Below are 13,000 nucleotides of genomic sequence, written 5' to 3'. Positions count from 1 at the left end.
GCAAATTCCCAAGTCTTGATTTAATATGGTATTATTATCTCGATAATAATATAGCCTCTGGAAAGGCTGGAGATCAAGGGGGCAGAAATAAGAATGGTTAGCTAGGCAGGGGTTACTTCCCTGGAAAGTTACCACAAAAGTGTTTTTTCTCTCTGCCATTGCAGGCTTCCAGACTTCTCCGATGGCTTTTGAAAAGATCCAGTAAAGACTGGTATAAAATCAACTGTCTAACCCCAGAGTTGTTTTTCACAGTTGACAGTGCTGAGAACTATATATAATCCTGAGTTCTTATGTTATAAGGTACTTTGTGGCTGCTAAAACTCCTCAATAGGTAAAGTAGTGACAATGTGTATGTGTTTTCAAGATAGGAATGTCGATGATAGGTTTGGAAAATGGTACAATAAATTGGCATTTGGTAGTGTCAATTTTGTTAATCATATGAATAACCCTTTAGATAAAATAGTAAAAACCATTTATTGAGCACGTACTGTGTGTTCAATATTCAGCACTTAAAATGGATTTACCCATGTAATTTAATCCACACAACAATTCTACGAGGCTACTTTTTACTCTGTGTCATGCATTATTGGTAATTTCACTTTATAGATGAGGGAACTGAGGCATGGATAAGTCTATAAGTAGGGTTCAATCATGAAAATAGAAACTGCTCCAGGTATTTCAAGCATAATGGTATTTAGGACAGAGAATTAGGTGCTTAAAAGCCTTTGGAAGGGCTGAAGGAGCTAATGTCACATCAATTTTCATTTGTGCCACTGCTTCTATGGTTGGTCCAGAGAATAGAGAAGTTGCTGCTGCTGCCACCCAAAAGCCAGAAAAGTTCAGAAAAGCACTGTTGACTGTCTACTGAGGCAGAAACTGGCAGGGAAGCAAGCCAAAGCCCAAGCAAAAAACACCGAGCAATAATTTATGTCTTTCTGCCACTTTCCAGATCTCAGGAAATACATCCCACTTGACAAAATGTAAATGAATCCAGAACACTGGTGGTAAGGGCATCTGGGAAATGTAGTTCCCAGGATTCCAGTATGCCTTGGGGAGAGCTGAGAAGGGTATGAGAATGAATGCTATTATTAGTTTTCTATTGTTGCCATAAAGTTACCACAAACTTAGTGGCTTAAAACAATACCCACTTATTATCTCACAGCTCTTTAAGTCAGAAGCCTAGTGGACTCAGCTGGGAGCACTGTTTAGGGTCTCATAAGACTGGAATCAAGGTGTCAGCCAGCCAACACTCTGGGGAAGAATCTGCTTCCAGGCTTGTTCCAGGTTGTGGGCAGAATTCATTTCTTTAGTGTGGTTTTCATGTGGTTCCTTCCATCTTCAATCCAGCACCCGTGGTTTGGGTCCTTCTTATGTATGAAATCTTTATGAATTTCCTTTCTGCTGCATCTCTCTGACCTGCTATTTTGCCTTTAGGGGTTCATGTGATTATATTGGGTTCACCTGAAAAACCCAAGCTAATCCCTCCATCTTAAGGTGAGTTGATTAGTCAGCTTAATTATATTTGCAAAATCCCTTTTGCCAAAGATGTAACATAACCATGAGAGGAATACCAGGGGACAAAGATCATGGGAGTCAGAATTCTGCCTACCACAATTCTCACTGGGAGAAACTATCAAACAAAAAAATTCCAACACAAAAGGTTAAGAGATTTGCTCAAGATCATCCATGTTATTCAGCTTTATCAATTTTAATAATAATAACTACAATGTACCAAGTGTCTACTATAAGTCTGGAAATATTCAAGGAGGTGTCTCCCTACTATCCCATGTATTTTTTTAAATCAAATATAGACTATATATATATATATTTTTTGCGGTACGCGGGCCTCTCACTGTTGTGGCCTCTCCCGTTGCGGAGCACAGGCTCCGGACGCGCAGGCTCAGCGGCCATGGCTCACGGGCCCAGCTGCTCCGTGGCACGTGGGATCCTCCCGGACCAGGGCACGAACCCGTGTCCCCTGCATCAGCAGGCGGACTCTCAACCACTGCGCCACCAGGGAAGCCCCCTAGACAATATTTTATAAGAACTGTAAATGGAGTATAACCTTTAAAGATTGTAAATCACTATGTTGTACACCTGTAACATTTAATACTGTAAATCAACTATACATCAATAATAATAAATAATATAAAAATCAAATAGCAAATTGAGAGACTTCATAGTACTTCATATACTGAGTTATGAGAATTAATTTAAATAACATGGATAAGTGCTTAGTGCAGTGTCCGGGACAATTAAGAACTCAATAAATCCTTTGTTGTTATTATTCCCATTTTAGAGACAAGATCATTGTGGCTCTGAGAGGTGACCTAACTTGTCCAAGACTACATGGCTAATAAGTAACCCAGCACAATTTTGAATACAGATTGTCCAATTTCAAATGTGGAAATAAATGGGAAAAATGCATGTAATGAACTTAATTGACATAATGCCCAGTAAATATCGATTCTTATTAAAATGGCACACAAGATACCCAATCACCCTAAATAGGCATGATATTTCTAAAGGCTACTTACTCACTATTGACTGAATTAAGTCTAAATTCCTTATCTGGCTCCAGTTTACTTGCCTCACACTCCCTCCCACACCATCCTTCTCTCTCAGCAACCCTATACATACCCTTCAATTATATTCAAAATTGTTATTTTCTCAAGAGATCAGATTTGTGGTTAAGAGAGGTGGGGGGGGCAGTGCTGGGCACGGAGGGAAGCAGTGGAAATCAGATGAAGCTGGTCAAAAGGTACAAACTTCCAGTTATAAGATTAACAAGTACTAGGAATGTGACATAACAACACGTTAAACACAGTTAACACTGCTGTATGTTATATGTGAACGTTAAGAGAGTAAATCCTAAGATTTCTCATTACACACAAAATTTTTGTTCTGCTTCTTTAACTTCATATTTATATATGATGAATGTTCACTAAACATATTGTGATAATCACTTCATGATGTATGTAAGTCAAATCATTATGCTGTACACCTTAAACGTATACAGTGCTGTATGCCAATGATATCTCAGTAAAACTGAGAGAAAAAATTTTTACGAAACAAAAAAATTGTGCAAAGATTGGCAACATTTTACATTTTCCCTAGTGTTTGATGTAAAACAGCTGGATTCTCACATCTGTTTCTGCATTCAATCTGTTGCAAAAGACATGTAAATTTTCTAGAAGCTTCTGGAAAATTCCATTGAACACTTGCGACTATGAGAATGAAAAAGGCCAATAACATCTTCCTATTGTTATGAAAATAGAATGACCTTGTAGACCTCCAGGGATCCCTGGACCATATTTTGGGAACAGACTGGGTTAGAGTAGGTTTTTCTGTTAATGACCTATTTCTAGATTGTCCGACCTTGGCTCATTTTTCTAGTAGCCAGTAGTTATAGGCAGGCAGCTCCACCCTCCATGATGAGGAGGCCTTAATCGAACTAGCTGATGGTGATATTTCCTGCACCCGGTACAGTGAGGGTACTTAACTATTCAATGAACCCAGGATAATCACCAAAAGTGTGGTTATTCGGCCGCAGAGCAGGTCTCTTTAAGTCTGATGCAGCCTAGCTTGGCAGATCCCTGGGTCGATTTAGGAAACTCGAGAGAACACAATGGGGCCATGACCACTCGCCTGGGTTGCAAAATTTAAGGAGTTGTCACAAACCTCTGAAAGCAAGATCAATTATATTTTATTGTAGTGTTTTAAAAATTCAAATGGGTTAGCCAGTGCTTGCGGACGGGCCGCCTGTTTTTGTAAATACAGATTTTTAATAGTGATTTTCGGAAAACTTTCAGTTGCTCAAAGTAGAGGCCCAGCTCAGGCGCTTGGTCGCGTAACCCGCTGGTAGGTCTAACGTCCTGACAAAGAAGCGCGGGAAGGCGAACTTTCCGCACCCCTCAGCAGACTTCCACTTCCCCGCCGCGTTCTCCCCGCCCCCTTCACCCGCTCGTCTCTGATTGGTTGGGCTGCCGCAAGTGCGCGCTGCCATTGGCCGGAAGTCCATCGGGGCTGGGCGCAAGGGAAACTTACCTCAGCTGGTTCGCGCGGAAGCGTTATTGTGCTCGGCGGCAGCGGTTGTCGGCGGTTGTCGGCGGTTGTCGGCAGTTGTGGGGAGAGAAGCGGCTGGCGCGGCGCCGCTCTAGGTACGTTGGGGCCGGGCGAGAACCCTGCGCGAGCGACAGTTGGCCGGGACGGAGGTTTCTTGCGCGCCGCGCGCCTGAGTGCCGGCCTCCGGAGGCCTCGGAGCGCCGCGCGAGCCGGGCGGTTGCGGCGGGGTTGACTCAGATGTGTCCGCGGAGTCGTTGGGGCTCCGACCCGGCCGGCAAGACAACGGCGAAGGGCGAAAGGACGTCTCCACCCGCTGTCCGAGCGGGCGGCGGGCAAAGCAGGAGTGGTGGGCGGCGGCGCGGGCGAGTCGGGGCCGCGGAGGGACGTTGCCTCAGGGTTTGGTACTCGCCGAGTAAGTAAGTGGAAGCGTGGGGCCCTACCGGACTACATTTACAGACTAACGGAGAAAATGTAGTAGTCCTCCGCGCAACTTTGGGATTCCGTCGCCAAATTTCTAGGAGTTTCAGTTATAATTTATCTGAGGAAACCAGGTGCCAGAACAGTTAAGTGATCTTCATCAGGCGGTGGGGAGGCTTTCCTTGATGTACATTTTATGCAGAAGGTACTAGAACATCAGGGAAAACAGAAAATTCCGAGCCTTAATGCCCACATGCCTTTTTAAAGGAAAGCGCCTGGAGCACAAACGTGTAATGTACACCTGTGGAGCTCACCAGTGTTGGGATGCTGTGATTGAAGGATGAAAGCCGTGTAACGGCAGGCGTGGTTCTTTAACACAGTTTATTTTTGAGGAAGTTAAAGAGAAAAAACCCATTTCCTGCTTGTCGCCCTTCCCTCACCTACTTTCAATTTTGGCAAGTTCAAGAACGTGTCCTGTACAGAGGAAGCAATTATTTTGCTTTGTCTCTCTGATTACAACCTTGCTGTGCTTGGAAAACTGGCTTGGAAAACTGACCTCCACCTTTCCGTGATACTGTGTTGAAGATGAAGTTTCCAACATTGTAAGCCAGCACGTGTTGCTTGCTTTGTGACGAGCCGGTATTCACTGCTCTGGAGACTCATAGATGGTCAAGACCTAGAAAAAGATGATCATACTGAGTAATTCATTAGGAATAAAATGTTAAAAAAAATAGAAGAATTATGTGAAACCCACTTAAACGGGCTGTTATGCTAGATTGGGATTTCATACTTCTTTATTATGATTTTGTCATATATTGTAGCCAGTAAATGACTGGCGACAACTATTTGCAAAACAAATGGGGAAGAACGTTCAAGATAGAAATAATTTATATCACAGGAAAGCTATTGAAAATACAAAAATGAAGCATCTGGCTGAAGGACTGATTACATTGAGTTCAGCTCTTTTGAAGTATGTCTTCTTAGTTCGTTCATCCTTCAATACATTTTTGGAAATGTTGAGTCTGACCGTAATCAAATTAATCTACTTAACTCTCAGTCTTATCTGCAGATTTGTACAGACTACATCCTAAGATTGACTTCTGCCTCAACAGAAGTGCATGATTTGCATCTTTTAAGAACTGGTGTATCTAGGTACATCTTGAATTTTCAGCTGTTTATCTTATTGATGCTCATACTTCACCTCAACCTTCAATTCTGCTGTATTTCCTTGCTACTTAATATCTTGAATTCTGGTATGAAAATATTGCATGATCCCTGCATCTTTGCATGTGCAAATCATGTAGTTCTCTTATAGTGGGTGTGTACAGATGTATTTCATTTGATATCAAATTTTAAATAATATATTGGATACTTGTTAAAAATAAACTATGATTTTAAATGCACAAGAGTACTAGTTCTCATTAAGTTGAATGAGATTATATTAAAATACAAAGAAACATATTCTTCTATCTTATTTTGTCTCATGTCCTTACATTGTTTAAATACTTATTCTGTTCTCTAAAGCTTAATTAAACCTTGACCCATACCTTTAAAATGCATCACTATAGACTCAGGTAACTTCGTATCCTTTTTTTATCTTTACCAATCTAAGTAGGACAGAAAGATTGTAGTCGGGTAATATCTAGAGGGAAGTAAACATAACTGTTTGGGTAGGGGAGATAATTGGATATAATGTGAATTTTTGAATTTCTGATTAAATTTCTAGGCATATAAGGGGTGTTTGTGTACAGATCTTATTAAATTTAACCATTAATTATATAGAGGCACTATATGTATCTACTAAATGTGGTATCATTAGTATACCTTTGAAGTTCTACTGTGTATAGTGCTGCTGATATGAAATAGCTTATGGTAAAGCTATGGCAAAAGTTGCTGAGGCCTGTTCTGGTACTCTTTATTAAGGAAAAAATAACCCTGGGTGGCTTTCCAGAGGTTCATTTTTATAAGTTGAGTATTCATTTAGGCAGCATTTAATAAAACTTCTACATGAAAAGCATCTCACTGAGGATATAAAAGTAAGACAAGTCTCTGCCCACAAATATCATGACTAAAATATAAATTTCTAATGGGAAATTCAGATAAGGAAGTAGTTCTCTTGGGGGAAGTCTTTCTCTGAAGAGATGATCTTTAAACGAGACCTTGAAGGAGTGGAGAATAAGGGAAAATGTTGGTATATGACCGTTCTGATGAATTTGAAAAAAAAGTGAAGAATAGGTTTATAGGAAATTCAGAGATAAAATTTAATAGCTTCAGGAAAAAGGAAATATAAAAAAGATAATGCAGTCGTGATTCTCTGGTTATGTATTTGCTTGTAACAACTCAAGTATTGATTTAATTACAAATGTGATGAAAAGCTGTATAGGGTATAGAAAAGAGCTAAATCCTCATCTGTATGTATAGGACCTTGATAGTGGCTAAAATTTGTAATTCAAGAAATACTACTGTGAATGTATTTTAAAATACTGAGATTAAAAAAAAAAGTTAGTTTAAAATGATTGTTACTAGGCATTGAGTGTTGACAAGCAACTACTTTATTTCACTGTGAGCATTTTATGCTGCTTAATTTTTTTTTTTTTTTTTGATGGTACACGGGCCTCTCACTGTTGTGGCCTCTCCCGTTGCGGAGCACAGGCTCCGGATGCGCAGGCTCAGCGGCCATGGCTTACGGGCCCAGCTGCTCCGCAGCATGTGGGATCTTCCCGTACCAGGGCACGAACCCGCATCCCCTGCATCGGCAGGTGGACTCTCAACCACTGCGCCACCAGGGAAGCCCTATGCTGCTTAATTTTATACCACTACGTCGATAAAATTTTTTTAAGTAAAAGCAAAATTCTACTAGCACTTAGAAGATGCTAATGCTGCTGGTCCATGGACCACATTTAGAGTAGTAAGGATTAGTTCATGCTCATTATAAGATTGTCACCTGGCACAAGTTGGTCATGTTTTGTCCTTTTGTTGACCACTATATATCCCTTAAAGGTAACCTTGTTACTTCATAATATCTGATTTGTACTTGTGATATGAGATTTGAGTCTTACAATCCTGGGTTTAAATACTGGCTCTGAACTGTGTTTTTCTGAACAAGTTATACAACCTAGCTTAGATTTGTTTTGGTGTAAATGTAAAATATAACAGGAATTGTGCTTTATTTAGTATTGATATTTATAATAAGGTAATATCTCAGCAACAAGGATCACTAGAGATAGAGATATTTTGTAATGAGAAAAACCAGTCCAGCACCAGGAATAGAGAAAATAAACTCAATCAGTATGTACCCATGGCTTCAAACTATATACTGTAGAGGGGGAGAGACAGTGATTCAGTTAAAAGAAATAGACAAATCATAGTGGAATAGACAAGTTGTGGAATCATAGTGGATCACTCTGAACACACTCCTGTTTTAATAGCTGGAAGATTATAAACAACACAGCTAAGAAATTTGAACTAGTTGGTGTCGACATAGAATAACACTGTACCCAACAATGTTGGAATACAGGTTTTGCTCAAATACACATGGAGCTTTTGAAAAAATTGGCTGTGAAACTAGCCTCAACAGATAATACAGGATGGAAATTATTCAGAGGACATTCTCTGATTACAGTGCAATTAAATTAAGCTAACCTTCAACAACAAAACTGCAACTTGGAAATCTGCAATTGCCTGGAAATAAATGTATTTCTAAATAATGCACAGATCATAGAAGGAATTATAATGGAAATTAGAAAGTATTTTGAACCAAGTAATAAGAGGGCTTATCAGAATTTGTGAGACTTGACAAAGAGACAGGACTTAGAGGAAATTTTGTAGCTTTAAATGCAAAAAAACAAAAAGGACTGAAAAAGATTTGAGTTTTATCTCAAGCTGGAACAAAAATCAAGCCTGAAGAAAATTGAATCATAAAACTAACAGGAAATGATGAAATAGAACACTGCATACAATAGAGAGGAAAGTCAGAATGTCAGTGCTTTGACAGTATTGATTAAATGGATAAATTTCTAGTAAGAGTGACCAAGAGAAAGAAAAACAAAACATATCAGTAATATCAAGAATAAAAAGAGACATCACTACAGATCCTGCATATATTACAAATGTAATTAGAGAATATTATGAAGAACTTTATAAACTTGAAATTCTGTTAAATTTTGAAATTTTGTGTGAAAAAAACAAAATTAACAGAAAAGTAAAATATGAATGATTCCTATATCTATTTTTAAAAATTCAAACATAATTGAAAACGTTTATCACTAAGTTAACTCCAAGCCCAGATGGCATTATGATGAATTATTTCTAACATTTAAGGAAGGAGTAATACTATTTGCAGACAAAAACTCTTCAGAAAATGGAAAAAGACTTTCCAGTTTTTTAATGAAGCCAAAATAACCCTGATTTCAAAACCTGATAAAGGAAAAGAATGACTCATCTTTCTCATAACATTGATACAAAGTCCTAAAAAAATGTTAGCAAGTTGAATACAGAAACATGAAGCAAAAAAATGGGCATATTATGACTGACTGAGGTTTCTTTCAGAAATAAGCTAGGTTTAGTATTTTAAGAGATCAACCAATATGATAGAAGTTAATTGAAAAAATGAGATTATATTATCTAAATATATATGAAAAGGATAAAATTGAAAATGCATTAATGATAAAATCTGGGAATAGAAGGGTATTTTATTAATCTAATATAGAGCATTTGTAAAACGTATAGCAAAAATCATAGTGGTGTTAGTGAAACTGCACACCCCTTTCAAGATTGGTAATGAGTGAAGGATGCCTGCTAACAGCATACCCATTCATAGCATACTAGAGGTTCTAACTAGTGCAATAAGAAAAATAAGGCTTAGCAAGAAAGTTATGACACTACATAGAAAGTTCAAAAGAACTTACTTGGTTTAATAAGTGAATTTAATGAATTAGTTGGAGATACGATCAATAAAAAAGCACTGATTGTATTTCTATATGATACCAGGCAGAAAAATAAAATTTTAAAGTGATGCCACATCGAAAGTATTAAAAAATGAATATTAAAAAATGAATGCCTATGGGATAGAGGAGTAAAAGACATGAAACATATAAAACGAAGTAAAATGGTAGCCAGAAATCCAGCTATATCAATATTAATGTCAAGTGTGAATGGATTAAACAATCCAGTCAAATACCAGATTGTCAGACCAGAGGAAAAATAGCATCCAACTATATGCTGTCTGTAGGAGACACACATAGATTGAAAGATACAATTATGTTGAAAGTAAAAGCATAGAAAAAATCATGTGAATAGCAACTATAAGAAAACTAGAGTGGCTATACTAATTTCAGACAAAATAGACTTTAAAATAAATATTAGAGGTAAAGAGGGACATTTTGTAATAAAAGGTGCAGTCCCTTAGGAAGTTATAACAATTACAAACATGCCACCAACTAGCGCCAAAATATATGAAGCAAATATTGACAAGAACAGAGAAATAGCAAATTTCAACAATAATAGTTGGAGACTTCAATACAACACTTTCATAATGGAAAACTAGGTGAAAGATCAATTAGAAAAGACTTGAATAGCGCTGTAAATCAACTAGACCTAAGAAACATCTTTTGAACACTCAACCAAACAAAAGCAGATTATATTCTTCTTAAATGTACATAGAAAAATTTCCAAAATAGACATTATGCTAGGCCATAAAACAAACCTCAACACATTTTAAAGGACTGAAACCACAACAAACTACATTCTGTGACCACAGTGGAATGAAATTAGAACCTAAGAAGAAGAAATTTGAGAAATTCACAGCTATGTGGAAATTAAACAACACACTCCTAAATAATGAGTGAGTCAAAGGAGAAATCATGAGGGAATTTAGAAAATAACATTAATGGAAATGAAGATATAACATACAAAACATTTTGGGTGCAATTAAAGCTTTTCTTAGGAAATTTGTTGTGATAAATGCCTATATTTAAAAAGAAGTCTTCAAATCAATAAACTGACTTTTAATCTTAATGCAGAAAGAGGAAACTAAACCTAAGCAGAATGAAGGAAATGATTAGTAAAATCAAGAAAGAAAAAAATAAAATTAATAAAATCAAAAGTTGTTTTTCAAAAAGATCAACAAAATTGACAAACCTTTACCTAGAGTGACCATGAAAAAGACTCAAATTACTGAAATTTGGAATGAAAGGGTGCATTACTACTGATCTTGCAGAAGTTAAAAAGATAATAAGAGACTCCTATAGAACGATTCACTTATATACTGATCAGTTTTATAGATGAACTAGACAAATTCTTTTTTTTTTTTTTTTTTTTTTTTTTTGTGGTACGCAGGCCTCTCACTGTTGTGGTCTCTCCCGTTGTGGAGCACAGGCTCTGGACACGCAGGCTCAGTGGCCATGGCTCACGGGCCTAGCTGCTCCGAGGCATGTGGGATCTTCCCAGACCGGGGCATGAACCTGTGTCCCCTGCATCGGCAGGCGGACTCTCAACCACTGTGCCACCAGGGAAGCCCTAGACAAATTCTTAACAAGACCAAAATGAACAAAACTGACTCAGGAAGAAATAGAAAATCTGAAAAGCAAGTAAAGAGATTGAATTAGAACACAAAGAAAAACTCAGATGGTTTTTGTTGTTGAATTCTACCAAGCATGTAAAAATACCAATTTCTTACAAATTCTTCAGAGAAATAGAAGAGGAAGGCACACTGCCCTGATCATTCTGTGAGGCCAGTATTATCCTGGTAACAAAACCAAAGTCACTGTAAGAAAATGACAGAACAATATCTCTTATGAATATAGGTGCAAAAATTTTCGACAAAATACTAGCAAGTTGAATCCAGCAACGTCATGACCATGTAGGGTTTATCCCAGGAATGCAAGGTTGGTTTCACATCCAAAAATATATTAATGAATGTACCATATCTATAGAATAGAGAACAAAGCCATATGGTCATGTTAATGCTGAAAAGGCATATTCTGACAAAAATCCAAGGTTCCTTCATGGTAAAAAAAAAAAAAAAAGCAAAGAAGTAGGGTTAGTTGTGAAATTTTTTTTAACCTGATAAGATGTACCTGTGAAAAATCTACAGTTAACATCATGCATAATGATTAAAGACTGAAGGTTTTCCTCCTAAATAGGGAGCAAGACAAGGATGTCCACTCTTGCCACTTCTAGTCTACATTGTACAGGAGGTTGTAGTCAGGACAATTAGGCAAGAAAATGAAATAGATTGGAAAGGAAGAAATAAAACTGTTGACAAATGACATGATCTTGTATGGAGGAAATCCTAAGGAATCTGCAAAAAGCTATTCTGAGATGAGAATAAGATCAATAGAGTTGCAGGATGCAAGATAAATATACAAAATTCTATTGTATTTCCATGTACTTGCAGTGAAAAATTCTGAAGTTTCATTAACAATAGTATCGAAAAGTGCAAAACTTTAACTCTGAAAAGTAAACATTATTGAAAGAAATTAAATATCTAAATAAATGGAAAGACATCCTATATTCATGGATCAGAACACTTGATAGAATGAAGGTAATTGCTCCCTAAGTTGATCTAAAGATTCAACACAATCCCTATTGAAGTGCTATCTGGCTTCTTTGCAGAAATTGTTAATCTGGTCCTAAAATTCATATAGATATTCCGAGAACTCAGAATAGCAAAAACAGTCTTGAACATTGAGGACTCACACATCCTGAATTCAAAACTTACTAGAAAGCTATAGTAATCAAGACAGTGTGGTACAGGCATAAGGCCATACCTATATATCAGTGGGATAAAATTGAGAATCCAGAAATAAACCTTCACATTTATATAGACAATTGGTTTTTGTTTTTGTTTTTGTTTTTTGCATTACGCGGGCTTCTCACTGTTGTGGCCTCTCCCGTTGCAGAGCACAGGCTTCGGACGCGCAGGCTCAGCAGCCATGGCTCATGGGCCTAGCCGCTCTGCGGCATGTGGGATCTTCCCAGACTGGGGCATGAACCCGTGTCCCCTGCATCGGCAGGTGGACTCTCAACCACTCCCTCACTAGGGAAGTCCTAGGCAATTGGTTTTTGATGAGAGAAACAAAACAATGAGGGAGAAGGAATGGCCTTTTCAAAAGGTGCTGGAACAGCTCTATGTCCACATGCAAAAGAATAAGTGTGGACCTTCTCCCTCACTTTATTACTAACACACATAAAAATTAACTCCAAATGTATCCAAGGTAAAACAATAAAATTTTTAAACAGAGATAAATCTTCATGACCTTGGATTAGGCAGTGATTTTTTTTTTTTAGATATGACACTAAAAGCACAAGCAACAAATGAAAAAGTAAATTGGGCTTTATCAAAATTTAAAACTTTAGTTTCTCAAAGTATACCATCAAGAAATTGAAAAGACACCCACAAAATGTGAGGAAAAGTTTGGAAATCATGTCTATAGGGACTTAGATCTGGAATATATAAAGATGTCTTACAAGTCAACCATGAAAAGTCAGATAACCCAATTTTGAAGTGGACAGATGA

The 13,000-nt window shown here is 37.6% G+C and overlaps 1 protein-coding gene across 7 annotated transcripts in view; it reads left to right on the top strand.

Annotated features, from left to right (window-relative positions):
- The first annotated feature begins 4,052 nt into the window (after positions 1-4,052).
- Positions 4,053-13,000, top strand: part of ATF7IP2 (activating transcription factor 7 interacting protein 2) — a 75,735-nt gene continuing 66,787 nt past the window's right edge. For 5 of the 7 annotated variants that reach the window (XR_003435089.1, XR_003435090.1, XM_027117429.1 and 2 more), the window contains exon 1: positions 4,167-5,634. The gene's annotated coding sequence lies outside the window, so the exon portion shown is untranslated. The other 2 variants (XM_027117426.1, XM_027117425.1) reach the window with 2 other exon arrangements.

The sequence above is a fragment of the Aethalodelphis obliquidens genome, unplaced genomic scaffold (assembly GCF_003676395.1).
Source record: "Aethalodelphis obliquidens isolate GAN/ISIS:26980383/991018 unplaced genomic scaffold, ASM367639v1 scaffold18, whole genome shotgun sequence".
In the NCBI taxonomy this organism is placed as follows: domain Eukaryota; kingdom Metazoa; phylum Chordata; class Mammalia; order Artiodactyla; family Delphinidae; genus Aethalodelphis; species Aethalodelphis obliquidens.
This window is presented reverse-complemented; position numbering and strand designations above follow the sequence as displayed.